The 18,456-nt window shown below is 37.9% G+C and overlaps 1 protein-coding gene across 2 annotated transcripts in view; it reads left to right on the top strand.

Moving 5' to 3' along the window:
• The window catches only part of KCNB2 (potassium voltage-gated channel subfamily B member 2), a 438,993-nt gene that overhangs the window by 31,412 nt on the left and 389,125 nt on the right, over nucleotides 1-18,456 (top strand). The gene's annotated exons all lie outside the window — the stretch shown is intronic.

Genomic DNA, 18,456 nt, shown 5'->3' with positions numbered 1-18,456 from the left:
TTTGGTGTGTAACTTTTTCCATGCTTGATGTTATTATTTCAGAGCTTATGAAGAATTTTTTAAAATCAAGGGATCTATATTTATACTTTATACATAAAATGCATATCATATATCTCATTGTAGCTTCGTCTAACTCTGAAAGTAAGCTTGTTACCACTGATTTTGGTATTTCATTCAGCTGCTGAATTCTTTTTATTCGGAACTTTGGGATCTACTGTAAAGCAATTCCCATCCCAAATATTTATACCTGCATGTATTATTTTTTGTAAGGAACATATTACTTTATATAAGTAAAACTCACATGTCATCTTTAGATACAGTAGAGTTGTATTGATTTTATAGGCATATTTGATGAAAATAGAATATAAAATAAAGAAAAATGTAATCATAGAAGTTTTTTAAAACTACCCATAGGTTTTTCTTTTTCAAGTTCTTTCTTATAAGCAGTACAGGTTAAATGACTGCAAGAAACTATCTGTTTTATTTTTTTAACCAAAAACAGAATATCCCTGGTTACCGATGGCATATGAATAATGTAAATAACCACCTGAATGCAGAGCATTTTGGAACTGATTCTTTCATAATTTGCCATGTCTAGTTTTGTATCTTATTTACTTCTAAAGACTTTTTTTCTTTCCAACCAAGACATAGAACGAAGGGAAATAGATATGGATTGCTGTACATAATGAGTAAACGCACATTCCTTTGGCAAGTGAGAGATTTCAATGAGGCCTTTTTTTATCTTTGTAGTTATAATTTGTTTAATTTTGTTTTACCTCAGAGAAAGATATTGATGTGCTATGTTTGTGGATATTGGCCAAGATTAGTACTGCTTTTTCCAATGTCAAATGTTTAGCTACACATTTGAGTTACTATTAAAAATATGGAATGAATTTTGAAAGGAAATGAGATACACCGACTTTCAGAGAATATTTTGGATAGCTAATTAACTTCTGAGCCTGTAGGCAATTATGGGATAAATCATTGTTCTACCAAATGTTCAAGAAGGAGCAAGCCAATTACGTAAAAAATAAATAGCCAAATCAAATTGGAAAGATTACTATGGATTATGCATTCATAACAACATTAATAACATATACCTAAGGTTAAGTACTGTTCTGTGAACAATTTAAGTCTGTGTTTTTAAAAGAGCTTATTAAAAGTATGGAATTGGATGTATAATTGGATTTTCCAGGTAAGGGAGTTTATTTACACCTTTGAAGCAACAGCCATCCCTTAATCTTTAAGAAGGTATTGTTGGAAATGGCCTACTAAAAGATATCACTATATTGGACTTTTTCAGCAGTGATACTAAACATAGTTCAATTTATATATGTGCAAATACATACCCATAACTTATACCCATCAACCATGGCCATTGGTTTTGGAAACTTTTATGTAGTTATAAATAATAAATTTGTCTCCAAATTCTTAATCAAGTTAAGCAAACATTTACAAACTTAGGGCAACTCTTTATTGAATTTTTATAAAGGATTCATGATAGTTTATTTACTTGTCTACATTTTCCTCTCTGAGTGGTGAGATGTTGTGGTAATTATTTACATTTGATTATATGGTAGTTTTGTGAAAGTATTGCTCCTTTGTCTATGGTTCAAAACAGCTCTGTTTGATGTCTTACATAAACTCTGCATTTTTCTGTATTCTTATTAAGTATAAATTTGTTTTTTTTGTTTTGCTTTTTGTTACTGTTTAGAAGTAGTTCTTGATAGGGGAGTTCGGGTGCTAGGTATATATGATTAGTACTTTTGCAATTTAGGAGCAATTAATTTTGTGAAAGCTATGTTAGAGCTACAGTCTTCATTATTTATACTATGCCTATGTCAGGATTCTACTTATACTATGAAACTTGTGGAGGACTGCTTGGGATAGGTGTAGGACTGCTTTATCATACTTGCATCAGAGGAGAGTGTCTGTTTACCTTTATTTTTAAGTTATTGTTTATTCTGTTTGCTAAGTCTGTTAAAACATGTATAGAACATTCCCTGTGCACTTTTTAAAAAAATTCTGGAGATATTATTCTAAAAGACATTTATTTCCAGAATTGAAAAAAAATAAAATTGTCCCTACTTAAACAGGAATTTCATATCATTGAAAATATCTTATTTTTTCAATTTCCCAGAATTTTATATTTTATTTATAATGTTCTTATAAGAAGGCAGAAAAGCTGCACATTGCAAAGTCTCTAGTATAAAAAAAAACAGTAAAAATTTAACATTAGATGTTCCATAGTAAGTTAAAATAACTATTCATTGTCATGAAATAAATGCTCAGTTGTTAATGAAGGTACTAATTATTTTGCTTATGCTTTTTGCATCTACTCTGATATATAAAATTAGTGCAGGATCTATTTGTAAACTGGGTCTTTAGGTATAAAAATAACAGTTTAACTCATGAAATTTGATCCCTGGTGCCACTTCTGTTAACAGAGGAGCTTTTGTTATGTTAATGATGTTAAAAACATCAAAATAGAGTTTAGAGATAGTTTAATGTCTATATTTTACAAATTTTTAGACATACAGAGATGCCATGCTGTATAAAAATTATTTTGTGGCTTTCTGTGGTATGGTATGATCGGATAATGCAACACAAGTTTATATTAGTATGATGGACCCAGCTTCTCTTGATTACTGTATATATCCCTGTATGTAAAGCTAATGTATAAAGCTTAACTCTGAGGCTGTGTGAATGTGGGATTTAGCCAAAGGGGACTTCAGGACAGTTTATATGACTATCTTGGTGTACCCCATGACATAGAATAGGTGATTCAGGTATGTGTTTCATAGGAATGTTCAAGGGGAAGTCATGGGCTTAACTTCTTGCCAGGTTCCTGGACAGTGAGCTGGAATTAAACTGATCCTTTACCTCTTCTAGCCCAAGGCAATTGCTTGCCCTGGATTAGAAATATTTTCTTCTCATTTCTTTGGCCTCTTCCCAAAGGAACTGAGGTACCAGATTCCCCTTTAACTATTGCACACCTTAACTTCTTTCGGAGAGGTGTTGAGGACATTTAAGCTAAGTGGGTCCTAAGGTATGGGGTATTAGACTGTAGGTATGCTTTAGACTGAAGCAACCACCAGAAAACAAGCCAAAAGGAAATCTAAAAGAAACTCCACTCCTTAGAGCATCTCACTCTGTATATCTGAAGAAGATCAGCAACCAAAAATAAGTGAGTCAGATCTTTGGGCCAAGCCAGGTAGGAATGGCTGACCTCCAGACAGGCCTGCAGAGCAGTGAGGATGTGGTGAAGAATATTGTATGTCAAAAGTTCAGTCTCAGGTGTCAGGCCGAGAAGCTAAATTTAGTATGCAGCTCCTTTTTGATAAGAAGAGTATAAGGCACAATACTCAAAAGACATTTCAGTTCCTCTGAACCAGAACACGAGAACCCTGTGAGGTAGAGAGTCAAGGGGGAATGGCAGGGAACCTCTTCTTACCTCCTCCCCTCTCCTCAATTTCCCTGCTTATTCGGAGCTACTGCTTACTTAGACTCCTCTTTCACCATCTGTAAAAAATACAAACGTGTGTGCATGGAAGGGGTGATATATGTGTATTGTTTGCTGGGAGAGCTCTCTCTCTCTACCTCTCTCTCTCTCTCCCTCTTCTCTCTTTCTCTCTTTCTCTCTCTCTCTCTCTCTCTCTCTCTCTCTCTCTCTCTCTCTCTCTCTCTCTCTCTCTCTCTCTCTCTCTCGCTCTCTCTCTGCTCGAATTCGGTGTTCTCAAGCCGTTGTTTATGGACCAGGTCGGAATGGCTCCTCCTTGTGCTTTGCTTCTGTGTGTGCCACTGTGCTCTCTTCTCTCTGTCTCTCTATCTTTGTCTCTATCTCTGTAGTCTCTCCTCTGGTCTCTTCCTATCTCTCTTCTTCCGATCTCTCTCTCCGGAGCCCTTCTGCTTCAGTCTCTGGAGTCCCACTCGCTTTCACTTCTAACTCTGACTCTGATTCTCACTTGCTTTATGCTCTTTCTTTCCTCTGCTTCTGGCTCTGATGATTTTCTTTCGCTCTGTGCTCTGCTTCTGTGTCTTCTCCTTGCTTCTGTGTCTTCTCTCCTCTTCTGTGTTTTCTCCTTGCTTCTGTGTATTCTCTCTTGCTTCTGTGTCTTCTTTCTTGCTTCTGTGTCTTCTCCCTTCTGTCTTCTCTCTCTACTTCTTTTACAGTCTTAGTTTATATAGCAATCACATAGGGTGGTGACACAAAGGTGGGTTGAACATCACCAAATCAACAAAGAGGGATAAGGCCACTCCTCCAGGACATTAATAAAATCTATTCTAAGAAGATTACTCCAGATTACTAGGAGATCCGCTCAAGGGTGGGATCCAAACAAGGTAGGATCCAAACAAGTGTGTGTCACTTTCTTTTTTCCTCAGCTAGTAATCCACTTAAATAGTTGTAGTAAATCTACTTCAAATATTTCTAGCAATGTCATTCTGTATGAACACAGTAAGAGATAAACTTAAAGTTTGGTTCTTCCTGAAGACATCTCACTATATTTTCTAGACCACATTCCTCAGGTCAGGTTAGTCTTCCTAACCCCAGAAGGGTCCTAAGCTCGTCATTACTTTTGGATTGTGACAGCATTTGTCTATGACCATGCTCTCAACTTATAGTTGAGTATTGTGGCGCTTTGGCCTGGCCATTTCAATGCCAGTGTAGCTCACAGCTTGCCCTGGGTCCATTATGTCCCTCTTCGGGACCCTGTTTTTGGGGTGCTAGGAACTAAGGGCAGCTGAGTTGAGAAAGCATATGCCCAAGAATAAATATTATTAGAGTCAATCAGCTCCCAAGTTACAAAGCATAATATTAACTCTCTTCCTGTGTCCATACAGAAAGGACATTGCTTTAAGGGAAACTGAGTTCCCTGCAGCAAGGCTGAAAGGACAAACCCAATGTTATCTTATAACCATCCTCTCATACTTGTTTCTCATTCTTTACCCTTCCCTCTTCTCCCCTTCTGGCCTCTGACTCCACCCACCCACCCACCCTTTTCTTCTGTCTTCCTCCTAACTCACTTTTTTTTCCACTTTAAGGAAAGGAGGATGATTGACTGGAGAATTATTTCTTTTACCACGCCCCCCCCCCGGCTTTTTATGAATGACTGACTCACTAAGGAGCAAAAATGAGCTATGCTTAAATTTTCCCTAAAGGTAGAAAACAAATGCCTCCAAATAAGATCTGTCAGATGGGCAGAGCTTGATGGCAGGCATACTACTGTTGTAGTCAATGGTTTTATCACTTCTCCTGATAGAAAATAGTGTTTTCCTCTTGGCACTTGGCAGGAACTGTTGATCCCAGGAAAATGCACAGAAGGAAGGTATGACAAAATCAACTGCTTCCTGGCACAGCTTTTCATTCATCTATACACTTATCATCACTAACGTAGTACCTATATACGCAGTGCCTGAAGCAAGCATAAGCAAGCATGGGAAGGGTGAAGAACTTAGTATCTTTGATTCAGGAGCAGACCCTTGTCGGCAAGATATACAGGATTGGGCTGTGGCACTCTAGCTCCCTGAGGAACCAGGAGTCGACGTTTTCCAGTGGATTCCCAGTGGGTAATGACTGCCTTAGAATCACACTTCTCTAACTAAATTTCAGTGTGAGCCTGTCAAGTCCCAGAAATAGTAAAAAGAAAAATAAATCTAAATAAACAAAACTACAGTGTGTTTCTCAAGGGGGAGAGAACACATAACATTTTCTATTTATAGTTAATGGATCAGTTATTCTAATGCTTTGAATGAAAAAAAAAAGGTAGTGGAGCAGAGCCATGAATAGTTACTTTTAATTCTAGAACAGAACTCACATGCATCATGCATATATCTATACTCAGTGATTCTGGCCATAATTAAACTCTCATTTTAATTTTCTGATGAATTTTATTCTTTAAAATCTCTTTCTCTTTTGAGCCATACCCATCAAGATTTAGGGACTACTCAACTACTCCAGGCTTAGTGCTCAGAGTTGATCCCTTTGTCTGTGTGTGGACCAAATGCTGTTTGGGACTGAACCTTGAGTTTTGTCTGCCTTTTCAGCTCTCTTCCCGGCCTCATAACTTTCTTTTCTTTCTTTTTTTTTTTGCTTTTTGGGTCACACCTGGCGATGCACAGGGGTCTATTTCTGGCTCTGCACTCAGGAATTACTCCTGGCAGTGCTCAGGGGACCATATGGGATGCTGGGAATCGAACCCGGGTAGGCTGCATGCAAGGCAAATGCCCTACCCACTGTGGTATCACTCCAGCCCCAGGCCTCATAATTTTCTTAATGACAAAGGGTGACAGTAGCTTTTGAAATCATAACCTGCCCCATCCCCACTTAGATGTGCTGATGTAGTATGGACTACACTAAAATCTCCCTGTGTTGAGATGTCTCTGTGAACTCTGTGTCGCTCTTACCTGAGACTGCAGGGTATCTCAATAGTGTGTAGATCCAGCTGTCTTGGTGTTGTCTGTTTACTGTTTTCTCTTCTTCCCCTTTCTTCTTCACCTCCCAGCTATACAGATGAAGTTGTTTTTATTCTCCCCAAACCATGGCACCAGGGTTCATAGGTGTACCCAAGAAAAACAGTGCAAACTTGACAAGCTTGACAAGGGTTAGGTTGGAGATGAAGTTGGTTGTTGTTTGTTTCTTTTCTTACTAAAATATATAATCCCTGGTGTCAGAGAGATAGTACAGGCATTAAGGACCTTGATTTGCATGTGGTCACTGCCAGTTGTGTCCTGAAAACTGTCCTCCAAGCACAGAGCCAGGAGTAGCCTCTGACACCACTGGGAGTAGGTACAAAACCCTCCAAAAATGAAGCATTATTTACTATTATTGTGACAGTTTCATATGTATTTTCTTATAATTTTTTACTTTGAACTTTTTGGTATTTCATTACCCATTTTTTTTGGTATGTATTTTTGGTGGGCTGCTTTTCTGCGGAATAATGAGGTATTGAGGAATTCAAGATCAATAGAGGACTAAGAAGATCCTGCACTAAACAGGAAAACAAACTTTGTCATGCAAGAACTTCAGTTTCTACCTCAGTATTGCCACCTTGCTCCCACCGCCAAACATCTTTGAGAGATATCTCCAAGCACTGAGCAGGGAGGAGCCCCTGAAAATTGCCGGGACTGGTAACAAATAGAACAGAGTAGAGTACCTAAAACTTGTATACAAAGAATAAAATATACGATCCATACAGACTAACAGGTTAAAAGCCTGGAAGAAATTAGATATAAACAAGTAAAGCAAGGTAAATAGAAAATAGCATTAGGTTTTGATGAAAATTTCTTGAGTATTTCATTATTTCACCTTAGTGTTCCTATTCCTGGATCTGTGCCTCTCTCCTTTCCCTGAAAGGCTGCTCTAAAAATGTGCCCACTTGGTTTCATTTGATCAGGAAGAGATGAGTCGGGCAAGCAAACAGGAGGAAATTGATGGAAAGCAGCTCCCCTCCCACATCCTCTTACCTCAGGTGCCAGAGGTTCGTCCTGGTTTTACTGAGGAAGCTCTGCTTAATGCCTTTGATGCAAGGCTAACTTTTAATGTAATTTCTTTATATGATGAAAACTCTTCGGACAGTAAACTATGTGATCACATTTTGTCTGAATAGTCTGAAAAAACCTTTAAATTATCTAAGAAACATGCACCTTCATTCATTCATTGCTTCTTGGTTAAACTTGAAGAAGACAGACTAGTATTATTTTTCAAGCATTTTGTTCCCAGTTTCTTTTGAAAACTCATTTGTTTCCATTAAAAGTAAAAAGAAAACATCAAAAATCTATTCAAGCTGAAGTTTTAAAAAATTCAATCACTGTGATATGCAGTTACAAAGCTTTCATATATCAGTTTCAGTCATACAATGATCAAACACTCATCCCTCCAACAGTGCACATTTTCCACCACAGTGTCTTCGGTATTGCCTCCATACCACCCCTCCCCCTGCCTCTATGACAGACAATTTCCCCCATACTCTCTCTTTCTCTACATTTGGGCTCAAGCTTAATTTTTAAATCTCAATGAGTAGCACCTTAGCACTGTCGTTGTTCATCGATTTGCTCAAGCAGGCACCAGTAACGTCTCCATTGTGAGACTTGTTGTTACTGTTTTTGGCATATCGAATACGCCATGGGTAGCTTGCCAGACTCTGCCATGCGGGTAGGATACTCTCAGTAGCTTGCTGGGCTCTCCAAGAGGGACGGAGGAATCAAACTTGTATCAGCTGTATGCAAGGCAAACGCCTTACCTGCTGTGCTATCGCTCCAGTCCCTCAATGAGTAATTATCTTTTTTTAAAGAAAGAATCGCTAAGGAGTCCTTTCCCCATTATTTAATATTATCACAAAACAACACTTTACAATATTTAAATAATCTGGTTTTTAAAATCCATGAATGCTGCTTTGACTATTAACAGATTTGTTTTCTTTGTTTCAAGTGAAAGACTTAATAAAATGAGTGATGTATTATTTTAAGTAAGCATAAGTATTATGAAGGAATGATCACAATATTTCACACTTGACTTTAGAAAATGAGTTTAAAACTTAATTACTTAAAAATCTCCTTATCTGAGTTTTGAAAAAGAAGAAAAACAGATGCCTCCCAAATGCTAAGAGATTATGAGAAATTTCCCGTGGTGCATATTCCTTGATCTCAAGTAATTCCCCCAACTATTGACTTTTTTTGTGGTGTGAAATGGAACTTTGCTCAAGAAGTTTTCTCTAATAGTTACATGAAAGGATAATCATGAAACTCTTTTTGATTTTTCAAGGAGATGGTCAATCATAGTCTAATGCATATTTATTTGTTACTATTTAGCTTCCACCCCCTCCCCCTGCAGCATAGTAGAGAGTATCTCCACCATTGTCATGACAACCAGATAGTTTTAAGATATGGTACAGGAGTTAGAGAAACAGTACCACAGGTGAGGGACTTGCTTTGCATGCTGCCCATCTGGACTCATCCTCAGCACTGTATAGGGTTCCCCGAACCATGCCAAGATTCATCCCTGACCACAGAACCAGGTGTAAGCCCTGAATACAGTTGTGTGTCGTCCAGACACCCTCCTTTCTTCATATAAAAGGTATGTACAGACCAGTTACATTGAAAATGAACCAGAGAAGATGCTATTTTGAATATCACTTGTTTTTCTCCTTCGGTGATTGCTTTCCTATTTTACAAAAATATTTGTCATATAACATGAAATTAAATGCTCTCTTCAGTGTACTTATTAATATATTAGTATAAGGTTGTTATGGTGTATTTGATGAGAAAGATTTATTGGATATTGTAAATAAACTATCTATTCAATGTTAAATAGTGTAAAAGCTGAATTTTCAAAATCACAAAGCTTTGTATGTTCCATTTTTGTGTGAAAGTGAAGCACTCCCTTTTGTTATTGTGACAATTTAATGTGTATTTTCTTATAGTTTTATTTTGGCTTAGGTTTATGTTTGCTATTTTATTTTAATCACTAGAATTTTTTTTAAGTGTGTGCCTGTCTGGTGAGTTGCTTTTCCTATGGAATGAGATGGGGATATGGAGAAATTAAAAATAAAGAGAGAGCCAAGGAGATGGTTCAATGGCCTGGAGCAAAAACTTTGAAAGCAGGAGGGCCAGATTCGTCCCCTCACACCATGGGGTCCCCCAAGTAACATTGGAAGGGATTTCTAAGCACTAAGCTGGGAGGAAACTTATTTTAAAAATAAATGAATTTCATAATTTAAATTTCTGTTATTAGTAAAGATTGCTTATTTGCTTTAGATAATGTTAACTGCTTCAAGGTAACAGACGTATTTTTAAAATAATTTTTAATATACACATTTTTTTTACTATAGTTTAAGTGACAGGGGTACAATGGTGTTCAAGTTTTTAGTATTGATGTACAAAGATACTGCCTGCCCCTCTGTTCTTTATGGGAGCTCAGGATAGCCATTTGAACACATCATTCTGATAAGAAAAGATAATTTAAAAATAATAACAGGGACTGCAGCAATAGTACCGCGGGTAGGGCACTTGCCTTGCATGAAGCCAACCCGGTTCAATCCCTGACATCCCATATGGTCCCCAAGCACCACCAGGAGTAACTCCTGATTGCAGAGCTAGGAGGAACACCTCAGCATCAACAGGTGTAACCCAAAAAAGCAAATCACTAAATGAATAAAAATTAAAATAATAACAAAATTTACTCCAAAAAATTACGTGAACAACAACTCCTTTTGATCAAAGCACAATTACATAGGAAAAAAATCTTCTGTTGCAAAGTATAATTCATGAAGTTATCATAGCTTACCATAGATTTATTTATGTTGGCATTGATTTAGCACTGGTGGCTTTATTCTCTCTGAGAATAACCCCTATGTGCCCTGACATCCAATGTGCTAAGGCATAAGCATAAATTCTATGTAGTGTAAGATTGGTTTTTAGGAGCTAGTTACTTTGACAGAGAGTGAGCTTATCTGAACACCCAGAACTGCCAGACTAACTCAACTTTTTTCCATGGCTGTCACATATACTAACTCTTATTAATGTCCCTGCATTTTGTAGGGGAGGTTATAGAGCAGAGTAGAGAATAGCAAAGCATTCAGGACACATCCTAAATTGAATATTGTTAGTATCCTATTTATGTTTTCTAAAGTTGACAGGCCTTTTAGGGAGCAGTAAACTTGGAAATAACTTTTTTTTTTGGCTTTTTGGGTTACACCTGGCAATGCACAGGGGTTGCTCCCGGCTCTGCACTCAGGAATTATTCCTAACAGAACTCAGGGGACCATATGGGATGCTGGGAATCAAACCCAGGTCGGCCGCGTGCAAGGCAAGTGCCTCACCCGCTGTGCTCTAGCTCCAGCCCCGGAAATCACTCTTGCACATGACGAACTGAGCTGCCATTGAGTTTTTCTGTCTGTGCAGTGGGAGAGAGAGTAAAGCAGTCTCCAAGTCCTGGTAGCCTTCACATTCCACATTGAATATGGGTATTGGAGGTAAGCAGCCTTGTGTGTATCAATTAGCAACATCATTCCATACACTTCTTGGTTTTCCCACCATATCTCATGAGCTGCATTTGACATGTCTTTATCTTTTGCAGTAAAAACTTAGAAGAACTCAAGGAGACCAAGATTTACTTGCAATTGTTGTGAACTTTGATAGAGTTATAGATATAACTAGTCCAGAATACACCAATTAGACATTGGCTAGCTGGGAACAGAGTTGTATAGTGACTGGCACACAGAATATAATAGAAAAGTGGAAGAATTAGATTTATACCTAAGTATTATTTTGTTTGATTATGTATGCATCTGTGTTCAAGGTTACTTTTTTCACCTAGTACATAAAATGAATGGAGTTCCCCTTCTGAAATCATCCCCTTTAATGTTTTTATTATTCTGTATAATGACACTGATTGTGCAGTTTGGGTGAATCTAGTAGCAGTAGACTCACTTTGTGATACCTGAACTAGATCTTTTCATGTGCATAATGTGTGTATGTGTTTGTATCATGCATGTTACTCATACACACTGCCAAATACTCATTAGAAATTATTACATCATAAATATCTATTTGCACAAAAATATAATAAACATCAGATTATTTTGTGTAGATGTAACTTTTAAATAAGGCAGCTCATTCAGAATATGAACTTGTGTGATAACCGGATCGGACGTGCAGTCTATGCAAATGTTCTGATGGTCCAAGAATAGCAGGAAGAGGTATATTCATTTGTCTCCCAGGATTTTGTTTCAGGATGCTAGAGGTCATTGCCACCCTGAATTTCACACTTTTACTTATTATGTCTGCTTGAGTCACTCCTAATACAACCACAAGTGTTGAATGCCACTTTAAATAGCCTCTCAAACCTACGCCACAGCAGTGCCAAGGACAGCCAAGGAATCCTGGCCTGGCTCAGAATGGGTTTGCATTTTGGAGCATCCTTTACTGCAGTGAACCTCAGGATATTTGCACATGAGTACAAGAACTTCTAGCCTTCTGATCATTGTTTTATCTTGAATACTATAAAATCTAAAGTGCAATTTTGGATACTTAAGAACAGTTGACTTTTCTGATGTCCTCAACCAAAAGTGTCCCTCAAGTTGGGTTTTTAAAAACACATTCAGGGGCTGGAGCAATAATGCAGCAGGTAGGACACTTGCCTTGTCAGCAGACAACCTGGGTACAATTCTCGGCACCCCATATGGTTCCCAACCCCACCCAAAGTATCACTGAGTGTAGAACCAGGATCCCTGAGTGTAAGCCCTGAGCACTGTCATGTGTGGTCCAGAAACCAAATAAATGAAAATAAAAACACATGCAGATTTCAGTTTCCATTTTATTATCTCGGTCTTTAGCAACATTTTGTATAGGATTATCAAATTTGGACATTAGCACAAGTTGAGCATGTATTTTCAAGCAGAATTTGGTTGATTTGAAAAATCAGTCACTGTCACTTTTTTTGAAAAATGGCAACAGATTTGGACTGTGATGAATGAGATGCATCTCATTAATACAATGGAAAATTTCACTTTAGAATGTTAACAAGAGGCCCTGAATAATATCCTTAAGGTAATAGCCTGTACTGTGTCAGTGTAGCTCAAATTTTTGAGGTAGAGAAACCTGGTAAGCACTCTTGTTTTTCAAAATATACTATCCTACAGATGGAATGAACTACGAATGCAAGAAAGAAAATTTGAAATAATAGGCTAGGATCTAGGTTAACATGTATTTTACATTACTTAATATGTAAAAAGCTTGTACCTTTTATTATATTTCTAAAATGAATTCTGCAGGTGTGAAGTGACTATTATATAAGTAATTGCATTGTGAGAAATATTAAAATTCAAAGAAAAAATCTATTATAAGCACTGGTCTTTATTTTTTTAAGTCTGGCATATGAACTGTTATAAATATTTTAAATTGCGTGGAGAATTTACTAAGTGCTAACCACACACACCTTGTTTTTCTCTTCAAACATTTATGTATAAATTATACACCAAGGGGTAGCTTAAAGGTTAGCAAACTGTCTTGATAGGCTAGTTTTTAACAGTATGTCAGGTACATTAATGAACTCAAAGAAAGGTTACGTTATAATAGAAAACATTGTTTTGGGTTTGGCGTTTGCTTGTCGTTTTTATGTGCCACATGCCAAAACTTTGATGATCTTTTCTACCCCGCTCTTCATCGATATTTAAAATTGATGCTAATGATTTTAGTGGTGATGTTTGCTTTTTATCATTCTGACTTGTTGTAATGAGTGGCCTTGTGGTGTACTTTTAATGTGGAAAATTTTCATGGCAATATATTTCTCCCAGTGGGTACTTTGAAAATATAATGCTCTTCTCATTGCAGGAGATCCCAAATGAAAAATGTCCTTATTGCTTCCATCAAGCTCTGATTTCTTCTCAGAGACAGCTCTCACCTTCTGTTCTTCTTTCTACTCCTGTATCTGAGCTGTTTGACCTGGGCCTGCCTTTTCACAAAAATGCAGAGGAAATCCTCTCTCACTGCTTGCTCCATATATGGCTCTGCTGGGCCCTTCAAGCCCTCCTAGACCCCCCCGCCACCCCCACAAAAATCCAGGGTTGGTTTTGGTTACATTTCAGCAAACAACTATTGATTTTCCATTGAGTTTCTTTGGCCCCAGTTGATTTTTCACGTTTATTTTTAGCCTGGTTCTAAGTCTTTGCATGAAAAGGTATCTACTTAAATTTCAGATAGTTTGAATATAGCAGAGTCCAAATTAGAGGAGGTAAACAGAGCTGAAGAGTTCAGTTAAATAATTGTGGTATTTAATATTGTTTTTTATTATCTAAAAGCATAATAATCTGAGAGTAGGTAGGCACCTTGTTTTCCTCCTAAACTCTTAAAACTTGCTATCTAAATAGTATTTTCCTTCTGTTTGAGAGAATAACTCTACATCCACCCTGAGCCCTCTCTTAATCCATAGGCTCTGGCTGTGCAAATTGAGTTTTTTTTCCTTTTCATTCCCTCTTAATAGTTGTCACTATCCCCAGAGTCTTCTATTTTGAGCATAAATTTAACTCTAGGGGATCAGATTGTGGTTAACTGATACTTGTTGCAGTAACAAATGTTTCTCATAAGGCTATATCAGCTTCTGTTTTCAGAGTCCTCACTGTAATTTCCTAATCTCATCAGAGTGTTATTACAGTGCTTACCTTGGTGTTCTGAGACCAGTTCTTTTCTAGTATTGCTTCCATTCCAACCTGGAAAAAGTCAAACGCAGTCCAGAGTTGTGATGGGAGAGGTCTGATGATGTGGCTTAGTCAGAGAGCATTTGCCTTGCAAACATCAGGCCCGGAGTTGAATCCTTGACCCGCTGCCACCCCCACCCCCCAAAAAGCAAACAAGTAAACAGGTTACAGAATATTAAAGTGAAGCTGTGCTTTCTGGTCCCTTCATAAATTACTGTGACCTAGCTAAAAGAGTTGGAGGGGAAATTATATTGAGCATCTGTGAATGCCATAGATTGAGCTTGGAGATTTTTTCATATTTAACAATTGTCAAAGATGTCAGTGCACTTTGTAAAGGGCCACAGAGTAATACTGTCAGTTCATGTACCAATCTCTGCACTTGTTATGTGCAGCCATATGCAGTGCCTGAAGAAATGTGTAGCAAGGGTCCACTGAAGCTTGATAGCTGGCTTGATTTGGCCCTGTTTGCCTCCTGACCCTTTGTATGGAAAGACTATTACCCCCACTGCGCAGCTTAGCAAAATGAAAATCAGAAATAAACAACTTATATCTATTTTCTCTCAACAAGCATATTGGAATTGGTATGCAGTCTAGCCGAAGTATTGATTTCCCAGAATTTTTCTTTCTTCTTAGTTGTATTTTTATTTTTTGCTCACCATTGTTCAATATTCCTGTCACTTTATAATATTCAAGGAAAGCTCTGATTTATGACTGAAAATCTTGCTACCAAGAAGGACAACTACTGACCACAAATTTCACACTAAATCTTCGTCATCTTGAACTTTGTTAGCACACAGATGAACTCTTCTACTTTTCAAACCTCAGGCTCTGATTACAGCTACTGAACCTTCCGTTCCCCACGAGATTTATACTCTGTTCTTATTGTGCATACTTTTGCCTTTGATCCATTCTGTTTCTACTCAACAGGAAACACGGGATTCCTTGCCATGGTATAAGCTCTTGTTCATCTCACAGTTAGACTGAAGCAATACAGTCACTAACTGGATTTCTGTACTTAATTTTTTCCTAGGTCTAATCTTTTCTTTCCATAGCTGATAGAATTGCCTTTCAAAAACATGCTCCCATCGGTCACTCAGGAGCTCTAAACTTTAGTGATTCCCTACTCCCAGTGTCCTTAGCACAGTTAGTCTTACTCAACTGTAAGTTTAAGTCTCTTCACCCCTTCCCATCTAACTGTACCTCTTACCATGCCTCATACCTAATCTCATTTTATTCCAGGTAATCGACCATTACTTGAGGCAGAGCTATAGTTTAGATAGCAGGTTGTAGAATGTACTCAAAAGCAGTACTCTTAAACATGGTTGCACCCAGCCAGGGAGGACTTCTTTTTCCATTTTGCACAAGAGTGCTTTGTCCCCTCGTTGCAGCCACACCCTCACACACCTGGTAGGTCCAGGGCTCTTGGTTACTGCTGCTTCCCTGACCTGGAGCTCTTGGTTTCTCTTTGTCCTTATTTATGTCTTAGTTCCTAGATCCCTCTTCTGTGATGTCTGCCCAATTCTCCCTCCAGGGTTTTACCCTGGCTCTTTTTCTCCCCCTGCTTATAATCTAGAGGGTCTCTCTGAGCTAGATCACATCACTTTAATTCCTGACAGCTAGCTCAGTTCTGTCACACACCCAATAATCAACCTGCTACCAAGTGCCACAACAGGACAGAAATAACAGAAATGTTTAATGTCTCACAATATTTGTTTCCCTTGCAGTTTAAACAATACAGAGAAGGGTTGAATATCTTATTCCAGTGATTAGAAAGAAGTGAGTAATGCTAGGTTTGGATTAGGCCGTTTAAGCAAGCTGGGGAACTTATCTGTTTTTAAATGGTGTTATGTTTTTGAAATAGAGCCGAGAGCCATAGATGTGGGTTTTCCATTTTTACATTGTGTAAATTTTCCATCTCAAATAATGTGTAGGCTGCTCTGTATGCCACAGAGTTTATGCAAAGGGAAGCTTCAGGTGCTGCTGAAAGGCAAGCTTTCTGATGCTTTCCTTTGCTCTTACTGCTCATTTGAACTAAACTGCAGGTTCTGGAGTGCTTGTGATAGGTAAAATGGATCTGAGTGTGTATGGAGCAAGGAAGGCCTCGGGGGACAGGCAGCCCTTCCATGACCTCCAGAGAATGAATAGACCACTTGTTTACGTGCCACCATCCACCTTTTGGGAGATTTTGGATCCAAGTGGGAAGTACCATTATTCAGGAAAAGTCACAAATGTAGATAAACCCAGGATTTGAATCAAGACAGATTTCTAGTATGGTAGTCTTTTTTTTAGGCATGTGAAGAGAATCAGAAACATTTAATTCTTTATGCTATAATGTTTTAATAAAAAAGGAGATAAAGGATTTTTATTTTGACTACAAAGTTAAAGAGAATAATAATAGCATCAACTTAGGGGAACTGAGTTTTATTGTAATAGAAAAATTATTTTTTTGGAAACTTTCAGATTGAGCTCTTTTTGGTAGAAGTTAAGTGTTATTCTTTCCCTCAAAATTACTTGCTATCAACATGCCAGAAAAGAAAAGATTTAAAAAGATGTTATTCTTATATTGTATCAGATTCTTATATTATGCGGTTAGGATTTTCAAACCATTTTTTAGAAAAAAAAGCCTTGTTCAAGCACTTAAACATTCCCAGTCTTAGGAAGCAATTTGGGTTTTGCACTTTAATAATTCATAAAATTTTTGTATTAAGAGCTACTTTGTATTTAAGGATATTAACATTACAACTTCTAAGAATTTTAATGAGACAGCTACTAAAGTAAAATTGTTTTGATTTATCAAATTCTTTGCCATCATATCCGAGATTTTAAATTTCTAGTAGTATTGTACTACAATTTATTCTTTCAATTCTACCCTAAATGGAAAAATATGAAATTATAGAAGTTTTTAGTCCTTCTTAGTAGTGCACTTATCAGAGAAAATCTTTGAAGCTATTGGAAGGTTTTATGGAAAAGAAATTGGATAGATATAAAATGATCATAAAATTTTATACTACCATATATTTGAATAAGTTCATTTTTATGGTATTTAGTGTTTTCAGGTGTGGGATCTAGTTGTTTACATTTCTAAAGATTTCATAATTTTTGTTTTGGAGTCACACTTGCTCAGGGCTTACTCCTGGTTCTGTATTCCGGGTTTATCCCAGAAGTGTTTGGGGGACCTTATATGGTTCCAGAAAATGAACTGAGGTTGGCCACAGGCAAGGCAAGTGCTTCATTCCTGTGCTGTCTCTCTGGCCCTCTGTTTGTGTTTGTAACTGGCAGGAAGGCTGTGAATGATAATAAATTAAGGAGAAGATACATAAAAATATATTTTTGAAAGAAGAAAACATAAACCAGGGGAAAGAAGGGATTCTGGTGTTGGATGTGCACAGGAGACTTTAGGGAAACTGTCAGTAGGGGACTTACTTGGCAGGAAGGCTCAGTGGGTTGTGTACTTGTCCTGGATGAGTGTTCCTAGGAGATGTAGCTCCCACAGACGGCAGCACTTGGCTTTGGCACATCTACACAATGGAATACTGAGCACCTGTTAGAAAAGATGAAATCATGAAATTTGCATCTAAGTGGATCAACATGGAGAGTATCATGAAATGAGTCAGAGAGAGAGGGACATAGAATGACTGCACTCATTTGTGGAACATAAAGTAACAGTATGGGAGACTAACACCCAAAGATAATAGAGATAAGAGCCAGGAGGAGCACCCCATGGCTTGGAAGCCAGCCTCACATGCTGGGCAAAAGGCATCTGGGATGGAGAAGGGAACACTAAGTGAATGATTCTTGGAGGGCTCGCTCGGGATGGGAGATGTGTGCTGAAAATAGACTATAGACCAAGCATGATGGCTACTTCCTATCTATATTGCAAACCATAGCACCCCAAAGGAGAGAGAGAATAAGGGAACTGTGCCTACCACAGAGGTAGGGGGCGGGGGGGACAGGGTGGGGGTGGCTAGAGGGTTACTGGGAACGTTGGTGGTGGAGACTGGGCACTGATGGAGGGGTGGGAACTCGATCATTGTTTGAAACGTTATCCTGAAAGTTTGTAAGTCTGTAACTACCTCACAGTGATTCATTAAAAAATAAAAAAATAATAATTTTTAAAAAAATATCATTTAAAAAAAGAAGCTAACAGTTGGGTGATGGTGGGCCTGTGCAAGGCAGTTTGCTAGAGGGAATCTGGAAGGAACTTGGAATAAGTGTGGGACGAAGGTCCAGGATGAAGGTAAATTGGGATGGAGAACTAACTGTG

Source organism: Sorex araneus, chromosome 2, assembly GCF_027595985.1.
Source record: "Sorex araneus isolate mSorAra2 chromosome 2, mSorAra2.pri, whole genome shotgun sequence".
Classification (NCBI taxonomy): Eukaryota; Metazoa; Chordata; class Mammalia; order Eulipotyphla; family Soricidae; genus Sorex; species Sorex araneus.
The sequence above is the reverse complement of the archived record's forward strand: the minus strand, read 5'-3'. Positions and strand labels throughout refer to the sequence as shown.